Source organism: Salmo salar, chromosome ssa21 (assembly GCF_905237065.1).
Source record: "Salmo salar chromosome ssa21, Ssal_v3.1, whole genome shotgun sequence".
In the NCBI taxonomy this organism is placed as follows: Eukaryota; Metazoa; Chordata; class Actinopteri; order Salmoniformes; family Salmonidae; genus Salmo; species Salmo salar.
In genome coordinates this window covers 11974446-11994629 of record NC_059462.1, presented here as the reverse complement: position 1 = coordinate 11994629, position 20184 = coordinate 11974446, and the positions used below count along the sequence as shown (strand labels likewise).

General features: G+C 43.8%; 1 long non-coding RNA gene across 1 annotated transcript in view; it reads right to left on the bottom strand.

Annotated features, from left to right (window-relative positions):
- Positions 1-1935: 1935 nt before the first annotated feature.
- The window catches only part of LOC106581732 (uncharacterized), a 60104-nt gene continuing 41855 nt past the window's right edge, over positions 1936-20184 (bottom strand). The window contains exons 5-7 of the long non-coding RNA XR_006761214.1: positions 5883-6005; positions 5628-5661; positions 1936-5490 (exon numbers count right to left, since the gene is read on the bottom strand). This is a non-coding gene — a long non-coding RNA (uncharacterized lncRNA). The remainder of the gene's footprint in view (positions 5491-5627; positions 5662-5882; positions 6006-20184) is intronic.

The following is a 20184-nucleotide window of genomic DNA, read 5'->3' as shown; positions in this document are numbered from 1 at the left end:
ACTGTGGGACCATATATAGACAGGTGTGTGCCTTTCCAAATCATGTCCAATCAATTGAATTTACCAAAGGTGGACGCCAATCAAGTTGTAGAAATGGAAACAGGATGCACCTGAGCTCAATTTCGAGTTTCATAGCAAAGGGTCTGAATACAGTATTTTGTTTGTTTTATACATTTGCAAAACATTTGATAAACCTGTTTTTGCTTTGCCATTGTGGGGTATTGTGTGTACATTGATGAGGGAAAATAATGTATTTATCCATTTTTAGAGTAAGGCTGTAACGTAACAAAATGTGGAAAAAGTCAAGAGGTCCGAATACTTTCCGAGTGCACTGTATTTCATAATAATAAAACTGTGATAGCCTTCTAAGTTACGTCGAACACAGAAATCCAATGCTTTGGATATGGTCAATGTTGCAGTTCACAATGCTTCCAGCTTGAAATACATACAAGGAATACCAAGGTATGTGCAAACTAGGTATATCTGGATTCTTTCCTTCGAAATATGATGTCAGTATCGGTAACAATGGCGAAATTTCACTTAAGTTACAGTAACATCAGTCTTTTCAGTCAACCCTTTAGTTTGATTATGAAGAAAATGTGTTTTCTGTTGGGAGATCCTAATGCTTCTTTTGCATCATCTGAATCTATATATTTATATAATATTCATTTCACCTGCAGCACTGTACAGGTCTGTAAATAACTAACTGAAAAAAATACATGAATACCAATAAAGCTGAAATCTATGCCTTCTACCATTGATTAAGTGACTTAATCTCTTTTTTGAGAAAGGGCATCGGCAAGGTTAGAACCTGTGACCCTCTATCCCAGTGCATAGTCAACTGCTGTTGAGGCACTTAGAATGTTAATAAATTAGAAATGTGATTAGTGTAGAATGTTGGGTAATGTTGGCGGGAAAAAAGTCGAAACTTGGGTTCGAACTGGAAACCTTGCGGGTCACAACCCGCGTCTGACGTCCCCCATCCACCTCGAACCCCACTAAGCTCTGACCAATGAGCTTTAATCCAACCAATCAATTCGTCCAACTACTTCCGAAATGCTTGGGAAGATCTGGAAACAATCAATTATTTTAATCGTCGACACTTTTAAAGATATGGGCACAATCAGAATGTGGCAAGATCAGGAGAGAGGACACGTTAGCACCTGGTATAAATGGGGCCATTGATCATGAGCATCATCAAAGGTTAATCATCCGATAATGACCCTAACCCTTACTTACACCTTACTGTAGTCTCGCGGTACCAGATCTCAACACTGTATTCTCATTTGAGAATGTCTTGAGAAAAATCGTCTGGAATCAAAGCTACCCTTACTCTAATCTTAAGCAATTTCAATATCCCTATTGCCTAACCTTAACCTTTCGATCTGCTGTCTTCCGTCTGAATTAAATCTAATTATATTTGTCACATGCGCCGAATACAACGTGTACTTCAGGAAACAGCAGAGGGAGCACCCCCCCCTATCCACATCGACGGGACAGTAATGAAGGTGGAAAGTTTTAAGTTCCTCGGCGTACACATCACTGACAAAGTGAAATGGTCCACCCACACAGACAGCATCGTGAAGAAGGCGCAACAGGCGACAAGCCAAATTTCTTTGGCTGTATCACCGCCTGGTACGGCAACTGCACCGCCCTCAACCGCAAGCCTCTCAAAAGTGTAGTGCGGTCTGCACAACGCATCACCAGGGGCAAACTACCTGCCCTCGAGGACACCTACAGCACCCGATGTCACAGGAAGGCCAAAAAGACAATCAAGGACCTGTAACCTGTTCACCCCGCTATCATCCAGAAGGCGATGTCAGTACAGGTGCATCAAAGCTGGGACCGAGAGACTGAAAAACAGCTTCGATATCAAGGCATCAAACTGTTAAAACAGCCATCACTAACACAGAGAGGCTGCTGCCTACACACAGACTCAAATCACTGGCCACTTTAATAAATTGATTTAATAATGGATCACTAGTCACTTTAAATAACGCCACTTTAATAATGTTTACATATCCTACATTGCTCATCTCATATGTATATAGTGTATTCTATACCATCTATTGCATCTTGCCTATGCCGCACGGCCATCGCACATATATATATGGATGTGCGATTATATTCTTATTCCATCCCCTTACGTTGTGTGTATAAGGTAGTCGTTGTGAATTTGTTAGATTACTTGTTAGATATTACTGCATGGTTGGAACTAAATGTACAAGCATTTCGCTAAACTCACATTAACATCTGCTAACCATGTGTATGTGACCAATAACATTTGATTTGTGTAGCCCTTACCATGAAATGCTTACTTACAAGTTAACCAACAATGCAGTTTTAAGAAAATAAGAGTTAAGAGAATATTTACTAAATAAATGAAAGTAAAAAAAGTTACAATAAAATAACAATAACGAGGCTATGTACAGGGGAGACCGGTACCGAGTCATTGTGCGGGTGTACAGTTTAGTCAAGGTAATTGAGGTAATATGTACTTGTAGGTAGGGGTAAAGTGATTATGCATAGATAATAAACAGTGAGTAGCATCAGTGGTGCAAATAGTCCGGGTAGCCATTTGATTAATTGATTTTAGCAGTCTTATGGCTTGGGGGTAGAAGCTGTTAAGGAGCCTTGGCGCTCTGGTACCGCTTGCCGTGCAGTAGCAGAGAGAACAGTCTACTACTTGGGTGGCTGGAGTCTTTGACAATTATTTGGGCCTTCCTCTGACACCGCCTGGTATAGAGGTCCTGGATGGCAGAAACCTTGGCCCCAGTGATGTTCCGGGGTATACGCGCTACCCTCTGTGGCGCCTTACGGTCAGATGCCGAGCAGTCGCCATACCAGGCGGTGATGCAACTGGTCAGAATGCTTTTGATGGTGCAGCTGTAGAACTTTTTGAGGAATATCCACTAACTAGAGTTGAAACAGATTTGATCATGTGCTCAACCCATTCTTGCCTGTCCAGGGCCAACAGCTCCCTCTGCGCCTGTGTTATGTCCCTGTAACATTAACTGAATCATTAGATTAGCTGATAGACTGTCAGGTCCAGGAGATTTCTAATCGGCCAAATGGATTAATGGATCACACAAATTAGCTTTGATATAGTGACTCAGAAGCTTTAGCAGCTGAACAATACAGGCTTGTACACAAAGCCAATGTTTAACATTCCACTTTATAAATGGAATATACAATCTAAGTGTTAATATATAGTTACATAGGCAGGTACAGTGTAATTATGCTTTTGTCAATGACTTCAAACAATACATCAAATGATCATTTTTACGATGAGGTTTTCATACACATCTTTATCAACATAACTATTATACAACATACTTTTGAAGCTACTAGTTGGGAAATTGGAGTCATTGAATTGTACACCAGAGTGCACAATGAATAGAGAACTGGCCTTTAGCGTACAGTAATACAATGCCAAATGTAACACTGAGTGATCACTCCAGATACATGACAAGGGCAAAAGACATTAAGAAGAATGACACCTGGCTGGTGCCTTTTTGAAGGGCAAATTGTAAACCATAAAATCTCTGACACCAAGAGAATTACTGAGCCTGTGTTCTCCAGGAGAGAGTGTTTATGCTGGTTCATTGTTTACTTAGCAAACTCCATGGCGGGTCATTTAGCTTCTCTGGCCTCATTTCTCTCTGGGAGCCTGTAAGTGCTCTTAACTGTGTGCTGAGTGTTTGAGTGCTGCAAATGGGATTTAATATAACCAATGATTTGAGCTGCGTACAGAGAAATTCAATCAAAGCCACACTGCAGAAAATAATGTAACAGCTCAAGTGCTGCAAAATCCCCCTTTTCATTAAAATACAAATTAGGTAGAAATTACAGTAGGCTGTACATTTTGACATGGTGTTTTCCCAGTGTAGGCTTCCTGCATTGTGTATTTGATTGAATGTATTGGGAAATGTATTGGACAGACTCACACGCACTAGTAAACAGGAAAGTATGACTCAACAAAGGCCATAAAAACCACCTGACAGTACCATCCCAAGTTATGTGATACTTCAAACAGGATAGAACCTCTTCCTTACCCAGCTACTCCACCTACTCACCAAAACAAACATTTGCTTCTTTGCACCACCAACTGTAATGAGAAATATTGCCCTTTGCCAATAATTCTGTACATCAGCACAACAGAGATATTGACTTGCCCAGTTAAATAATGGTTAAAAAAAAATATATATATAATGCATCAGGGATCCCCAACTAATTCAGCCACGTGCCAATTTCTTTCTGGAGCGTATGGACAAAAACCTAATAATTTTGAACCTTGATTACATTTCTTTATTTAAGCATGAGAATGCTTGGGAACAGATTTCCTAATTTAAAATCACTTTATGGTTATTTCCTGGTGACTTTAGTCTTTTTTTGTTTATTTGTGAGGCCAGATATAACCACCCGTGGACTGAAGTTGGCCCCCGGACTGCCTGTTGAAGACCCCTGCTGTACATATTGTCTGACTGACTTTATAACCGGTTTAGTATCCCACTTTAGCCTTTTAGCTTGATGCTAGGAGTTGTCTTACAAACACTTGTGCAGCTTTTGAGAAGTCCTGCTTGAAGAGTCAATTTAATAAAAATAAAAATGCAGGCCCCCTGTTTGCGAGTAACCTAATAGACAGCACTAGAGAGGTTTGGTATGAAGCCCAACTCCTTTTCTAAATGTAGTGTCTTCATATTTATTGACTACTAAATCTGCCGTATCAGTTTGAACTCACATACCCTAATGCCTCATCGTTCACTTTTGCAGAGGATTTCTGATGCCTAGATCATTGCTTGATCCATCGTCCTACGATTTGCAATTCAGCACTACAAACTTTGAGACCAGCTAGCTAGATAATGAAGATGTGTATTAGGAAACATCAATTTAGTAAATCTAGTAGAAACAAACCAAAAAGATTCACTGTGTTATCAACCATCATTGTAGAAAGATAATATACTTTGGATCCATGTTGATAGATGTCATGTAACAATCATTGACACAGTAATATTATAATACACTGGTGAGGTCATAGTCTCTCTGCCCCCACAGAAATGGGCACGGCACTGGGGTGTGGTCTTACCAAAGTCCTGCTGTTGTGAGAGGCCACTGAGTGACTGGCATGCCATGTCTGATGGTCCTTTCCCTGTCTCCTTTCCAACTGTATGACCACTAATAGGTGAATATGATGGCTTATTTCAACCATAAAACTCAAGGAGAACATGAATTATATTGAGTTGACATGAAAGAAAGGATACGAGGGCCGGAAACTAATTTAGGCAACTTGGACGCCTCCTATGAAAAGACCTCATGAGTGGGAGGTTGTGGAGGACCAAAGTGGTATCCCTTGATCTAATCTATGGGGTTGTCCTTAGAGCTTGAGGTCATGCTCCCCCAGTGGCAGGAAGTAGTCATCCGCACTCTGTTCTGAGACCTCCTCCAGTGTGGATGGTCTCCACTTGGGGCTGTGGTGCTTGTCAACCAGCACTAGGCACACAAAACAATCAATTGCATACTGCCAGAAACATCCTAATACACAGAAAAGAGGGATGTAGAGCAGTTTTTGCCAACTACTACTCAACATTGTACAGAAATAAGGGTTTTGCAGGAGTCAAACACCTTACCGGCCTTCACACCCTCGTAGAAGTCACTGCCCTTCTGCAAAACAACACAAATAAAAACTCATGACACACATACCTGTTTTAAACTAATAAGACCAGGAGAAGGGTGCATAGCTGCTGAGGGGCGATCCTATTCAAAACCCAGTAAATTAGTAAATTGCATTTCCTTTAGATGGAAAAACTTTAAATTGCTAAGAAAAGAGAAAAAAATGGGGAAGAGGAGGTAGTATTAAGGGCCTGGGGACTTTTGGCACATACCACCATGCAGGCTTGATTGGGTCTGCACTCCATCACCAGAACCTCCTACAAACTCTTGGCGCTTCCCTCCTGAAGCTGCTCGAAGGTTATCTTCAGCGATGTGGGAGACATCTTGGCTAGGGTCTGTGAAATTTACAAACACAAAAAACCTGGTTAGCTGTAGCCTAGTTTGTTATGACCATAAAGTATTCATCATTAACTTTATGGTCAATACACTGGAAATTATTTCATGTGATATTGTGAATAGCCTATACCATTGTAGTCACCCACAATTACTAGCTTTGCATTGATATGTGCAAATCACATTTTATTTGTTACATGCTTTGTAAACAACAGGTGTAGACTAACAGTGAAACCCTTACATACGGGCCCTTCCCAACAACGCAGGGAGAAAGAAAATACCCACACCATATATATATATATTGTTGGGAAGGGCCCGTATGTAAGGGTTTCACTGTTAGTCTACACCTAGTCTACACATATATATATATATAGATAGATAGATAGATATACTGCTCAAAAAAATAAAGGGAACACTTAAACAACACAATGTAACTCCAAGTCAATCACACTTCTGTGAAATCAAACTGTCCACTTAGGAAGCAACACTGATTGACAATAAATTTCACATGCTGTTGTGCAAAAGGAATAGACAACAGATGGAAATTGTAGGCCAAATGCAAGACACCCCCAATAAAGGAGTGGTTCTGCAGGTGGGGACCACAGACCACTTCTCAGTTCCTATGCTTCCTGGCTGATGTTTTGGTCACTTTTGAATGCTGGCGGTGCTTTCACTGTAGTGGTAGCATGAGACGGAGTCTACAACCCACACAAGTGGCTCAGGTAGTGCAGCTCATCCAGGATGGCACATCAATGCGAGCTGTGGCAAGAAGGTTTGATGTGTCTGTCAGCGTAGTGTCCAGAGCATGGAGGCGCTACCAGGAGACAGGCCAGTACATCAGGAGACGTGGAGGAGGCCGTAGGAGGGCAACAACCCAGCAGCAGGACCGCTACCTCCGCCTTTGTGCAAGGAGGAGCAGGAGGAGCACTGCCAGAGCCCTGCAAAATGACCTCCAGCAGGCCACAAATGTGCATGTGTCTGCTCAAACGGTCAGAAAAAGACTCCATGAGGGTGGTATGAGGGCCCGATGTCCACAGGTGGGGGTTGTGCTTACAGCCCAACACCGTGCAGGACGTTTGGCATTTGCCAGAGAACACCAAGATTGGCAAATTCGCCACTGGCGCCCTGTGCTCTTCACAGATGAAAGCAGGTTCACACTGAGCACATGTGACAGACGTGACAGAGTCTGGAGATGCCGTGGAGAACGTTCTGCTGCCTGCAACATCCTCCAGCATGACCGGTTTGGCAGTGGGTCAGTCATGGTGTGGGGTGGCATTTCTTTGGGGGGGCCGCACAGCCCTCCATGTGCTCGCCAGAGGTAGCCTGACTGCCATTAGGTACCGAGATGAGATCCTCAGACCCCTTGTGAGACCATATGCTGGTGCGGTTGGCCCTGGGTTCCTCCTAATGCAAGACAATGCTAGACCTCATGTGGCTGGAGTGTGTCAGCAGTTCCTGCAAGAGGAAGGCATTGATGCTATGGACTGGCCCGCCCGTTCCCCAGACCTGAATCCAATTGAGCACATCTGGGACATCATGTCTCGCTCCATCCACCAACGCCACGTTGCACCACAGACTGTCCAGGAGTTGGCGGATGCTTTAGTCCAGGTCTGGGAGGAGATCCCTCAGGAGACCATCCGCCACCTCATCAGGAGCATGCCCAGGCGTTGTAGGGAGGTCGTACAGGCACGTGGAGGCCACACAGACTACTGAGCCTCATTTCGACTTGTTTTAAGGAGATTACATCAAAGTTGGATCAGCCTGTAGTGTGGTTTTCCACTTTAATTTTGAGTGTGACTCCAAATCCAGACCTCCATGGGTTGATAAATGGATTTCCATTGATTATTTTTGTGTGATTCTGTTGTCAGCGCATTCAACTATGTAAAGAAAAAAGTATTTAATAAGATTATTTCTTTCATTCAGATCTAGGATGTGTTGTTTAAGTGTTCCCTTTATTTTTTTGAGCAGTGTGTGTTTATTATATATATATATATATATATATATATATATATATATATACACACACACAAGCACACACAATGAAGCACTTACTCACTCACTTGGAGTTGTGAGGGGCTGCACATGTAATTCACAGCCCTAACCCTCTATCTATAACTGCCCTTTCCCTAATTTCCCACACACCAACATCTGAACTCATCACTTAGTGTATGTCGGCAACTGAATGTAAATTATTATTATTATTTTTGTATTTTACCCCATTTTTCTCCCCAATTTCGCGATATCCAATTGCAATCTAATTACGATCTTGTCTTATCGCTGTATCTCCCCAACAGGCTCGGGAGAGGTGAAGGTCGAGTCATGCGTTCTCTGAAACATGACCCGCCAAACCACGCTTCTTAACACCCGCCCACTTAACCCAGAAGCCAGCCGCACCAATGTGTCGGAGGAAACACAGTTCAACTGACGACCAGGGTCAGCCTGCAGTCGCCCGGCCCGCCACAAGTAGTCACTAGAACACGATGAGCCAAGTAAAGCCCCCCCCCCCGGCCAAACCCTCCCCTAACCCGGACGACGCTTTGCCAGTTGTGCACCGCCCTATGGGACTCCCGGTCACAGCCGGTTGTGACACAGCCTGGGATCAAACCAGGGTCTGTAGTGACGCCTCAAGCACTGCGATGCAGTGCCTTAGAGCGCTGCCCCACTCGGGAGGCCCCATGTGCACATTTTTTAAAGCAATGTTACTACTCAATGAAAAAAATATTTTCATGTAACATACACATTCTTGGCACGGGACCAATGTTATAATCCCCAGTGTGCAGGTGGGATTTACATCCACTAAGAATATGTGTGTTAGTGAAACAACCAAGGACAAGTGTCAAAAATAGCCCACATTTTCACAACAGCTTTTCATAAAAAACACATACGGTAGACAGGTCCATGTGTACTCGATGATAAGAGTGTATATAAATAGCGACTAGCGGTGATCTCTCTCTCTGCTCAAAAGTACCGAGTGCTGCAGGCCTCGACTATTAGCAGTGCACCAATGCTAAATATAACAGAGCACTTGGTAGAGCAGTGTGCTTCAATGCTGGTTCTGGAGACACACATGGTGGGCTGGCTTTCGTTCCAGCCCAGTACTAAAACATCTGACAACTGTAATCATCAAGCCCTTGATTAGTTGAATCAGGTGTGATATTATTTAGAGCTGGGCTGAAACAACAGCCTGCACACCCTGTGGATACCTAGACTACTGCCTTCAGGCTACCAAGGGGCAACTAACAGAGAGAATCTAATAACAGTTGACCTACTATGACTCAGGCTTGTTTACTGCTTCAAGGACTGTGGTAACGCCACGGTTCAATGCCTTCTAGGCCAGAGAGGCTGTGACTCTGTCACGCATGGACACATATTATTGTAGTCATAGAGGAAAGTCATCAGTGCTGGAGAAATGTACTGTAACTGGTTGTATGGGAGGGAAGGAACTCAACTTGCTCTGCCAGTGTGTTATTACAGTAAATATGGCTATGCTCTCTAAGAGCCAGGGTTCAATTGGAGTGTGTGTATGCGCACACAAACAAGCGTGCAGGTGCATAAGCCAGCACTGAAACAAGGACAGTGTTGGCAGGAATCAATCAGTTTGGGTGTGCACGAGACACCACACTGGTTTTTAACAGTCATGAACAGTCAAAATCATGCAATTGGATACTTACACTACATGACCAAAAGTATGTGGGACACCTGCTCGTCGAAGATCTCATTCCAAAATCATGGGCATTAAAATGGAGTTGGTCCCCCTTTGCTGCTACAACTGCCTCCACTCTTCTGGGAAGGCTTTCCACTAGATGTTGGAACATTGCTGCGAGGACTTGCTTCCATTCAGCCACAAGAACATTATTGAGGTCAGGCACTGATGTTGGGCGATTAGGCCTGGCTCGCAGTCGGCGTTCCAATTCATCCCAAAGGTGTTTGATGGGGTTGAGGTCAGGGCTCTCTGCAAGCCAATCAAGTTCTTGACAAACCATTTCTGTATGGACTTCGCTTTGTGCACGGGGGCATTGTTATGCTGAAACAGGAAAGGGCCTTCCCCAAACTGTTGCCACAAAGTTGGAAGCACAGAATCATCTAGAATGTCATTGTATGCTGTAGCATTAAGATTTCCCTTCACTGGAACTCAGGGGCCTAGTCCAAACCATGAAAAACAGCCCCAGACCATTATTTCTCCTCCACCAAACTTTACCGTTCACACTACGCAGGTAGTGTTCTCCTGGCATCCGCCAAACCCAGATTCATCCATCGGACTGCCAGATGGTGAATCGTGATTCATCACTCCAGAGAACGCATTTCCACAGCTCCAGAGTTCAATGGTGGCGAGCTTTACACCACTCCAGCCGACACTTGGCATTGCGCATGGTGATCTTAGGCTTGTGTGCAACTGCTCGGCCATGGAAACCCATTTCATGAAGCTCCCGACAAACAGTTCTTGTGCTGACGTTGCTTCGAGAAGCAGTTTGGAACTCAGTAGTGAGCGTTGCAACCGAGGACAAATAATTTTTACATGCTATGCACTTCAGCACTCAGAGGTCTCATTCTGTGAGCTTGTGTGGCCTACCACGTCGTGGCGGAGCAATTGTTGCTCCTAGACGTTTCCACTTCACAATAACAGCACTTACAGTTGACCGGGGCAGCTCTAGAAGGGCAGAAATTTGACAAACTAACTTGTTGGAAAGGTGGCATCCTATGACAGTGCCACGTTGAAAGTCACTGAGGTCTTCAGTGAGGCCATTCTACTGCCAATGTTTGTCTATGGAGATTGCATAGCTGTGTGCTTGAGTTTATATACCCGTCAGCAATGGGTGTGGCTGAAATAGCCGAATCCACTCATTTGAAGGGGTGTCCACATACTTTTGTATATATCTGTGTCTGGTGTTAGCTAGTTACTGGCTAGCTAGGTCTTCTGCCAGCATTGAACAAAAGGGGAAGAAGGGTCGTTCAAAACTGACACAGTAGTCATGTCAACACATCTGTCAATACTGCTGTGAACCACATGACAAGTGACATTCCAAACGGGATTTCAATGTTGTTTGAGTTTCTTTGTGTATCACCAAATTTGTTAGAGATGATTTTACTGCAACACTGCATCTAAGTTTCGTGACATAGGCATTTCAAAGAGCTGTCAGTCAAGGCAAGCTCATGATTATAAGCTCCCCGCCCACTCAGCCAGTCTTTTCAAACTTCCTGGTAGTTAGCCATGAGAGAAAAAATACTTTCAAAATGTTTTTGTATGTCTATCCCCAAAACATATTGTTGGTGATACTTTAGTCAATCAAAAGGGACCTTTAATACTGTCTGTTCCTGGAGTCTGCTCACAACGGTTTACAAAGGGACTGTGGTCTCCAATATATTATAGATAATAGCAGGGGGAAAAAGAAAACAAGCTCAAAATGCCTATATGCTTTCCTAGCTGTATACACTTCTCTGACGCTCCCCCAACTAGTTTATAGATACATTCTGAACCAAACCTCCCTAACAGTGCCTAACACTATTGTGTGGCCTAAACCACCTGGGAAGAAAAGAACGGAGGCTGGGAGAGAATGGTATTCAGAAAGCTTACCTATCAATCACGTCTATGTGCTGCTCAAGGACAAACGGCTCCTTTGCATCCAGACTGAGAATCCATGGATACTAGTTAAACACACATGCACACACACTTTTATTGTTTTCATGTTCTTCCTCTTGGGAGTGTATTACAATTAGTGCTGTCACGATACCAGAATTTTTACTTGGATACCGATACCAGGTTTAGTATCACGATTCTCAATACCAAAATGATACCACGGCAAAAAAATTATGCATATTAACCAAAGTCACAGAATAGCACTTGATCCAGACAAATAAACTCTACTACTGCTCTGTTCAATCGTTGGGCATCTTTTGAGTTCGATATCATTACATTTGAAATGTTTTACGTAAAAAAGATTAACAGACAGCCATGAATGCGTTAATGAATCAATTATAGAATACATTTCACTTAGTTTTTACCAATCTAACTACATAACAGCATAATAGTAATAATTTATTTGAATGGTAAATCTCTATTGATAAACTGAGTAAATCAAGTTTTGGGAGAGATGTGAGAAAGACTGATTAAGTGAATGAATAAAGTTAAGGTGACAATCAGCTTTGAAATCAGCATCTTTTGCATTATGGTTTGCATATTACCACAAATAAAGTACTATGGTAGTGAATTTATGTTTGCTTCAGCTATACGCTCGCAAGAAAGGTTAGCCTACAAAGCTAGAAGCTACAGGTATCTTCTTCCATTTTAAAGTTTGCGAGCCTGTATGGACATTGTTTTGCGAACAGTAATTAACAGTTTAAACATGCCATGTTGCATTATTCCAGTGTGTTAACCTCTGTGAAGCATGAGTGGGGAGTGAACATGATGGAGCCCAGACTCCCAGCACAGGCTAAGTGGAGCAGGCACGGTGCTTTTGTGCTATAAGGGGGACATCGTTTTTCATGATCTACACTGAACAAAAATATAAATGCAACATACAACTATTTCAACGATTTTACTGAGTTACAGTTCATATAAGGAAATCAGTCAATTGAAATGAATTCATTAGGCCCTAATCTGTGGATTTCAGATTTACATTTACATTTACATTACATTTAAGTCATTTAGCAGACGCTCTTATCCAGAGCGACTTACAAATTGGTGCATTCACCTTATGATATCCAGTGGAACAACCACTTTACAATAGTGCATCTAAATCTTTTAAGGGGGGGGTTAGAAGGATTACTTTATCCTATCCTAGGTATTCCTTAAAGAGGTGGGGTTTCAGGTGTCTCCGGAAGGTGGTGATTGACTCCGCTGTCCTGGCGTCGTGAGGGAGCTTGTTCCACCATTGGGGTGCCAGAGCAGCGAACAGTTTTGACTGGGCTGAGCGGGAACTGTGCTTCCTCAGAGGTAGGGGGGCCAGCAGGCCAGAGGTGTATGAACGCAGTGCCCTTGTTTGGGTGTAGGGCCTGATCAGAGCCTGAAGGTATGGAGGTGCCGTTCCCTTCACAGCTCCGTAGGCAATCACCATGGTCTTGTAGCGGATGCGAGCTTCAACTGGAAGCCAGTGGAGAGAGCGGAGGAGCGGGGTGACGTGAGAGAACTTGGGAAGGTTGAACACCAGACGGGCTGCGGCGTTCTGGATGAGTTGTAGGGGTTTAATGGCACAGGCAGGGAGCCCAGCCAACGGCGAGTTGCAGTAATCCAGACAGGAGATGACAAGTGCCTGGATTAGGACCTGCGCCGCTTCCTGTGTGAGGCAGGGTCGTACTCTGCGAATGTTGTAGATGACTGGGCAGGGGTGCAGTCATGGGTGGGCCAGGGAGGGCATAGGCCCAAACACTTTGGAGCCAGGCCCTCCCACTGGGGGCTTTGTTACAGACAGAAATAGTCTTTATCAATCGACAATCCAGCAGATGAAGAAGCCGGGTGTTGAGGTCCTGGGCTTGCAACGTGGTCTGCGGTTGTGAGGCCGGTTGGACGTACTGTCAAATTCTCTAAAACAAAACTGGAGGCGGCTTATAGCAGAGAAATGAACATAAAATAATCTGGTAACAGCTCTGATGGACATTCCTGCAGTCAGCATGCCAATTGCACGCTCCCTCAAAACTTGAGACATCTGTGGCTTTGTCTTGTGAGACTAAATGGCACGTTTAAGATTGCCCTTTTATTGTCCACAGCACAAGGTGCACCTGTGTAATGATCATGCGGTTTAATCAGCTTTTTGATATGCCACACCTGTCAGGTGGATGGATTATCTTGGCAAAGGATAAATGCTCACTAACAGGGATGTAAACAAATTTGTGCACAACATTTGAGAGAAATAAGCTTTTTGTGCGTATGAGACATTTCTGGGATCTTTACATGTTACATTTATATTTTTGTTCAGTATAGTATCTAAAAAGTACAGAAGTTTCGGTATACCGTGCAACACTAATTACAATGTTTAGGACTGGCAACGCAGACAGTGTTGGCATTTCCAATTATTTCCATTTCCACTATGGAAAATCTCAGGCCGATTGACACAATATTATGCCCCATATTGTTGTGTTCACCTCCATCTCTACTGGTTTACTGTAGGTCCAAAGTCATTTATATTTTATATTACCCCTGTATAAACCCGCATACTGTAGGAGGTTATAAAAAGCCTATCCCTGAACACACCAACCCAAGGCACCAGATTTCTGGAAAGCTGTCTGATGAAAGGCCTGTTTGAGTCTCTTGGGCTGCGTCCCAAATGGGCTGCGGCCCTATGGTCCCTGGTCAAAATAAATGCACTATAAAGGGTTTAGGATGCCATTTGGGATGCAGCTTTCGTCATCTTCATTTGAGGCCCCTACAGTCAACTTTATAGAGGGGCCATAAATCCGCTAGGAGAAATGATCTGACGCACCAATGCTCAATAAAACAAGGCGGAGTAGGATACTTCCAGCCCTGGGTCAAGCAGATGTTACTGATGAGGAACCACACACAGACATCCACACACACAGTACTTCCTACAGTACATATACAGTACCAGTCCAAAGTTTGGACACACCTACACCTACACATTCCAGTTTTTATTTTTATTTTTACATTGTAGAATAATAGTGAAGACATCAAAACTATGAAATAACACATGGAATCATGTAGTAAACAAAAATAAAGTGTTAAACAAATCCAAATAAATTTTTGATTCTTCAAAAAGCCACCCTTTGCCTTGATGACAGCTTTGCACACTCTTGGCATTATCTCAACCAGCTTCACCTGGAATGCTTTTCCAATAGTCTTGAAGGTGTTCCCACATATGCTGATCACTTTTTGGCTGCTTTTCCTTCACTCTGCAGCACTCTATCACTCGCCTACTCATCCCAAACCATCCCGATTGGGTTGAGGTCGGGTGATTGTGGAGGCCAGGTCATTTGATGCAGCACTCCATCACTCGCCTTCTTGGTCAAATAGCCCTTACACTGCAGATCCAGCCCTCAGAAGCCCCGCCTTCCTGGCTATTATATCAGGTCTCGCATCCATTTTATAAATTCTTCGCTCTTCAGCTCGCCTGAAGGAAGAACATGTCAGGCTATGAGATTCGGCTCTGACTTTGTTGTCTGTTAGTGGGGAGAGAGTACTCGCCCCCCTAGATGTTGCGAGTTTTGGGTCTTGGTATTGTTTTTTGTGTTTGCTTGGGTAGGAGCTGTGTTGGCTAAAAACCCACTACTTTTTGCTTAGCTTGTGTAGCTAGTGCTTCCTTGCTTGAGTAAGATGGGCAGTGGTAAGAGTAAGTTCAAAAAGGCTAACCAGTTTGAACCTCTGATCATGCCCTACGGGCATGTGGTTTCACTATGAAAGTTAAAGATACTCACGAGTGCTGTCCTGTTGTCTCCCAGTGGGTTCAACTTCCATTGAGATTCGGGCTGACTTGTGAGGAATATTGGTGGTCAGAGTTGATAGGGGTATCATCCCAGCCAAATGAGGCTCATTCCAGTTTCTCTGGCAGTGTTCAGAGTCCAGATTCCGCGGGATGATATATACTCCCTGATTAGCTCTGGAGGATTTTCAGAGTGTGAATCGGATGACATCAGTCCGGGGAAGTCTGAAGCCCTGGCTTTGGATTCGGCGTGGGGGAGAACCATTGGGGTGAATGCGCCTTTGCTGGTGTTTTCTCCTCCGCAGCGAAGTTCCTCCAGGTTTGGGGGAAGGTATTTGCCTCCTGTCCCTGAAACGGTGATGCGTTGCTTATCCTCCGTTGAAAGATTTATACTGAGGCTAACAAGGTGGCTAATCCTAGCACAAATAAACAGCGCCGGTTCTCTGGATTCCTGAGGGGGACAGTCGGCTGTATTTGGATGAGACAGTTTTGCCAACAAAGCTGTTTGGCTCGGGGCCCTCCTCCCCAACTATTACTGTGGCAACAGTGCTCCCAAGTGGCTCGGTGAATGGTGGGCAAGTTACTGGTTGCCGAGGTCCCCGAACCCGGTGTGGGCCGGGTATCAGAATATACAGTCTTCCCCACGTTCAGAAACACGGTTGTCAAGAGTGGTGGATATGAAAACAAGCATGACAAAAACGTTTATTATCCCAGTCCTCAGGATGATGCTCTGCCCCTTCAGGAGATAATGTATGGGAGACTGGCAGCGTGCTCCGTTCAGTGGTGGTCATGAGCAGTTTCACGATGGGTGATGAGGACGGTGATGAGGAGGTATAGTCTGTAGTTCGCTGTGGGTCCTCCACCTTTTCGTGGCGTCATTACTTCTGAGGTCCAAGCGCCTGTCTTGGGAGAGGACATTTCCTTTCTCCTTCAAAAGCAGGCTGTTCAGGTGGTCCCCGTGTCAGAAGTATAGAGTGGTTGTTCCAGCTGCTACTTATTAGTTCCCAAGAGTGATGGAATGTTGTGTCCCAACCTGGACTCAAGGTTGCAAGTTTAAAATGCTCACACTTGGAGTCACGTGGGACCACCGAAAAAGATAGCAGCACTTTAGAGAGCTCCTAATAACCACATGTAAATCCTGAAATTCAACGGCATACACTTACATTTTTTGTCTTAATATATTTCCTTGAAGTACAGTTTAATATAAAGATCATTTACATTTTGAAACATCTCGCTAAAGTGGCATTATTGGAACGTCGACACAAGCTAAAAACTTCTTCAAGCTGAACACGCCGTGTTCACAGAAGGCCACTTCGACTAGCAAACAAACAGTCTTCCCGAATCCCCCCATCAAAACATGGATAAACACGTAAGCCCGGAGAAATCGGTAAATCTGAAGGATCTATTTGAGCAAATGGGAAAGATGAATCCGACTTTGTTGGATGTTGCATCCAATGTCTCCACGATAAAAACAACAACTACTGAGCTAAAGGAAAAAGCTGATGCGATACAAGAGAGGATGGATGGGGCAGAGGGATGGATTTCGACAGTGGAGGATGCCATCTGCCATCTGGAGAAGGGTAATGAGAATCATGAGAAAAAACTGGACATATTGTGGAATCGTGTCGAAGAACTTGAGAACAGAAGTAAGAGAAATACGGTGAGAATGGTTAATCTGAAAGAGGAGAGTGAGGCTGGCAGTGGACTAATCTTGTGTGTGCAGAAAATTATCTCAGAAGGATTTGGATTTGACAACAGCCACGAATTCTAAATTGAACGAATCCATCTCAGCGTAACCATGCCTGACGAAAATGGGCCCCAGAGAACGGTTCTCATCTGAGAGATTCTTGCTAGAGCAAGGTGTTTAGCCTAGATAAAGAAGACAAGACAAGGTAAAATACAGGTTGAATTGTATGTGGTTTATAATACCAATGAAGGTAGCCTATGTGCTTGTGGAAGTCTAGGGAGTGTTGCTAATTTAGCTTTTCAAGTGCCTCACAGAACATAAGGAATTTATGACTCATCGTGAAGCAAAGTTATGTTCCAAGTTGCTTTGTTTTATTTTGGGATTGGTTTTCTATGTTTATTTACACTGTTTTATTGTACAGGAGGAGCATACAGTTGAAGTCAGAAGTTTAAATACACTTACGTTGGAGTCCTTAAAACTCGTTTTTCAACCACTCCACAAATTTCTTGTTAACAAACTATAGTTTTAGGACATCTACTTTGTGCATGACACAAGTATTTTTTCCAACAATTGTTTACAGACAGATTATTTCACTTATAATTCACTGTATCACAATTCCAGTGGGTCAGAAGTTTACATACACTAAGTTGACTGTGCCTTTAAACAGCTTCCAGAAATTCCAGAAAATTATGTCATGGCTTTAGAAGCTTCTGGTAGGCTAATTGACATCATTTGAGTCAATTGGAGGTGTACCTGTGGATGTATTTCAAGGCCTACCTTCAAACTCAGTGCCTCTTTGCTTGACATCATGGGAAAATCAAAAGAAATCAGAAAAAAATTGTAGACCTCCACAAGTCTGGTTCATCCTTGAGAGCAATTTCCAAACGCCTGAAGGTATCACGTTCATCTGTACAAACAATAGTACGCAAGTATAAACACCATGGGACCACGCAGCCGTCATACCGCTAAGGAAGGAGACGCGTTCTGTCTCCTTGAGGTGAACGTACTTTGGTGCGAAAAGTGCAAATCAATCCCAGAACAACAGCAAATGACCTTGTGAAGATGCTGGAGGAAACGGGTACAAAAGTATCTATATCCACAGTAAAACAAGTCCTATATCGACATAACCTGAAAGGCCGCTCAGCAAGGAAGAAGCCACTGCTCCAAAACTGCCATAAAAAAGCCAGACTACGGTTTGCAACTGCACATGGGGAGAAAGATCATACTTTTTGGAGAAATGTCCTCTGGTCTGATGAAACAAAAATATAACTATTTGGCCATAATGACCATCGTTATATTTGGAGGAAAAAGGGGGAGGTTTGCAAGCCGAAGAACACCATCCCAACCGTGATGCGCGGGGGTGCCAGCATCATGTTGTGGGGGTGCTTTGCTGCAGGAGGGACTGGTGCACTTCACAAAATAGATGGCATCATGAGGCAGCAACATCTCAAGACATCAGTCAGGAAGTTAAAGCTTGGTCGCAAATGGGTCTTGCAAATGGACAATGACCCCAAGCATACTTCCAAAGTTGTGGTAAAATGGCTTAAGGACAACAAAGTCAAGGTATTGGAGTGGCCATCACAAAGCCCTGAACTCAATCCTATAGAGCAAGGAGGCCTACAAACCTGACTCAGTTACACCAGCTCTGTCAGGAGGACTGGGCCAGAATTCTTATTGTGGGAAGCTTGTGAAAGGCTACCCAAAACGTTTTAACCAAATTAAACAATTTAAAGGCAATGCTTCCAAATACTAATTGAGTGTATGTAAACTTCTGACCCAATGGGAATGTGATGAAAGAAATAAAAGCTGAAATAAATCATTCTTTCTACTAGTATTTTGACATTTCACATTCTTAAAATAAAGTGATGATCCTAACTGACCTAAGACAGGGAATTTTTACTAGGATTAAATGTCAGGAATTGTGCAAAACTGAGTTTAAATGTATTTGGCTAAGGTGTATGTAAACTTCCGACTTCAACTGTATATTGTGACATTTTATATAATGTTCATTAGAGTTGTCACGCTCACAGGCTATAACTACTCGAAGCGAATATGGCTAATGGTTATGTATGGTTGTCAAATCACATCAAATGTCATACACATTTTGCAGATGTTATTGCGGGTGTAATGAAATGCTTGTGTTCCTAGCTCCAACAGTGCAGTAGTACTTCACTTGTGGTAATACTTGGTTTTACTTTACTTGTGGTAACCAAATGAATAGGAAAGATCTTTTTTTACATAGGACATTGAGACTTGTCCCGAAGTCACTCCTGAGTTGTCTTTGCTGTGTGCTTAGGGTCATTGTCCTGTTGGAAGGGGAACCTTCACCCCAGTCTGAAGTCCTGAGTGCTCTGGAGCAGGTTTTCATCAAGGATCGCTCTGTACTTTGCTCCGTTCATCTTTCCCTTGATCCTAGTCTCCCTGTCCCTGCCGCTGAAAAACATGACGCTTGCATTACATTTTTTTTGCATGATATCCAATTGGTAGTTACAGTCTTGTCCCATTGCTGCAACTCCCCTATGGACTCGGGAGAGGCGAAGGTCGAGAGCCATGCGTCCTCCGAAACATGACCCTGCCAGGCCGCACTGCTTCTTGACACACTGCTCGCTTAACCTGGAAGCCAGCTGCACCAATGTGTCGGGGGAAACACCGACCAGCTGGCGACCGAAGTCAGCGTGCATGCGCCCAGCCACCGCAAGGAGTCACTAGAGCGTGATAGGACAAGGACGTCCCAGCCGGCCAAACCCTCCCCTTACCCAGACGACACTGGGTCAATTATGCGCCGCCTCATGGACGCAGCCCCGAATCTAACGCGATGCAGTGCCTTAGAGCGCTGTGCCACATGAGGCCTGAATACTTTACATAAAAATACACATGACAGCCTGCTTGGAGTTTGCCAAATGGAACCTAAAGGACTCTCAGACCATGAGAAACAAGTTTCTCCTGTCTGATGAAACCAAGATTGAACTCTTTGACCTGAATGCCAAGTGTCACGTCTGAGAGGAAACCAGGCACCGCTCATCACCTGGCCAATACCATCCCTACGGTGAAGCATGGTGGTGGCATTATCATGCTGTGGGAATGTTTTTCAGGGGAAGGGACTGGGAGACTATTCAGGATCGAAGG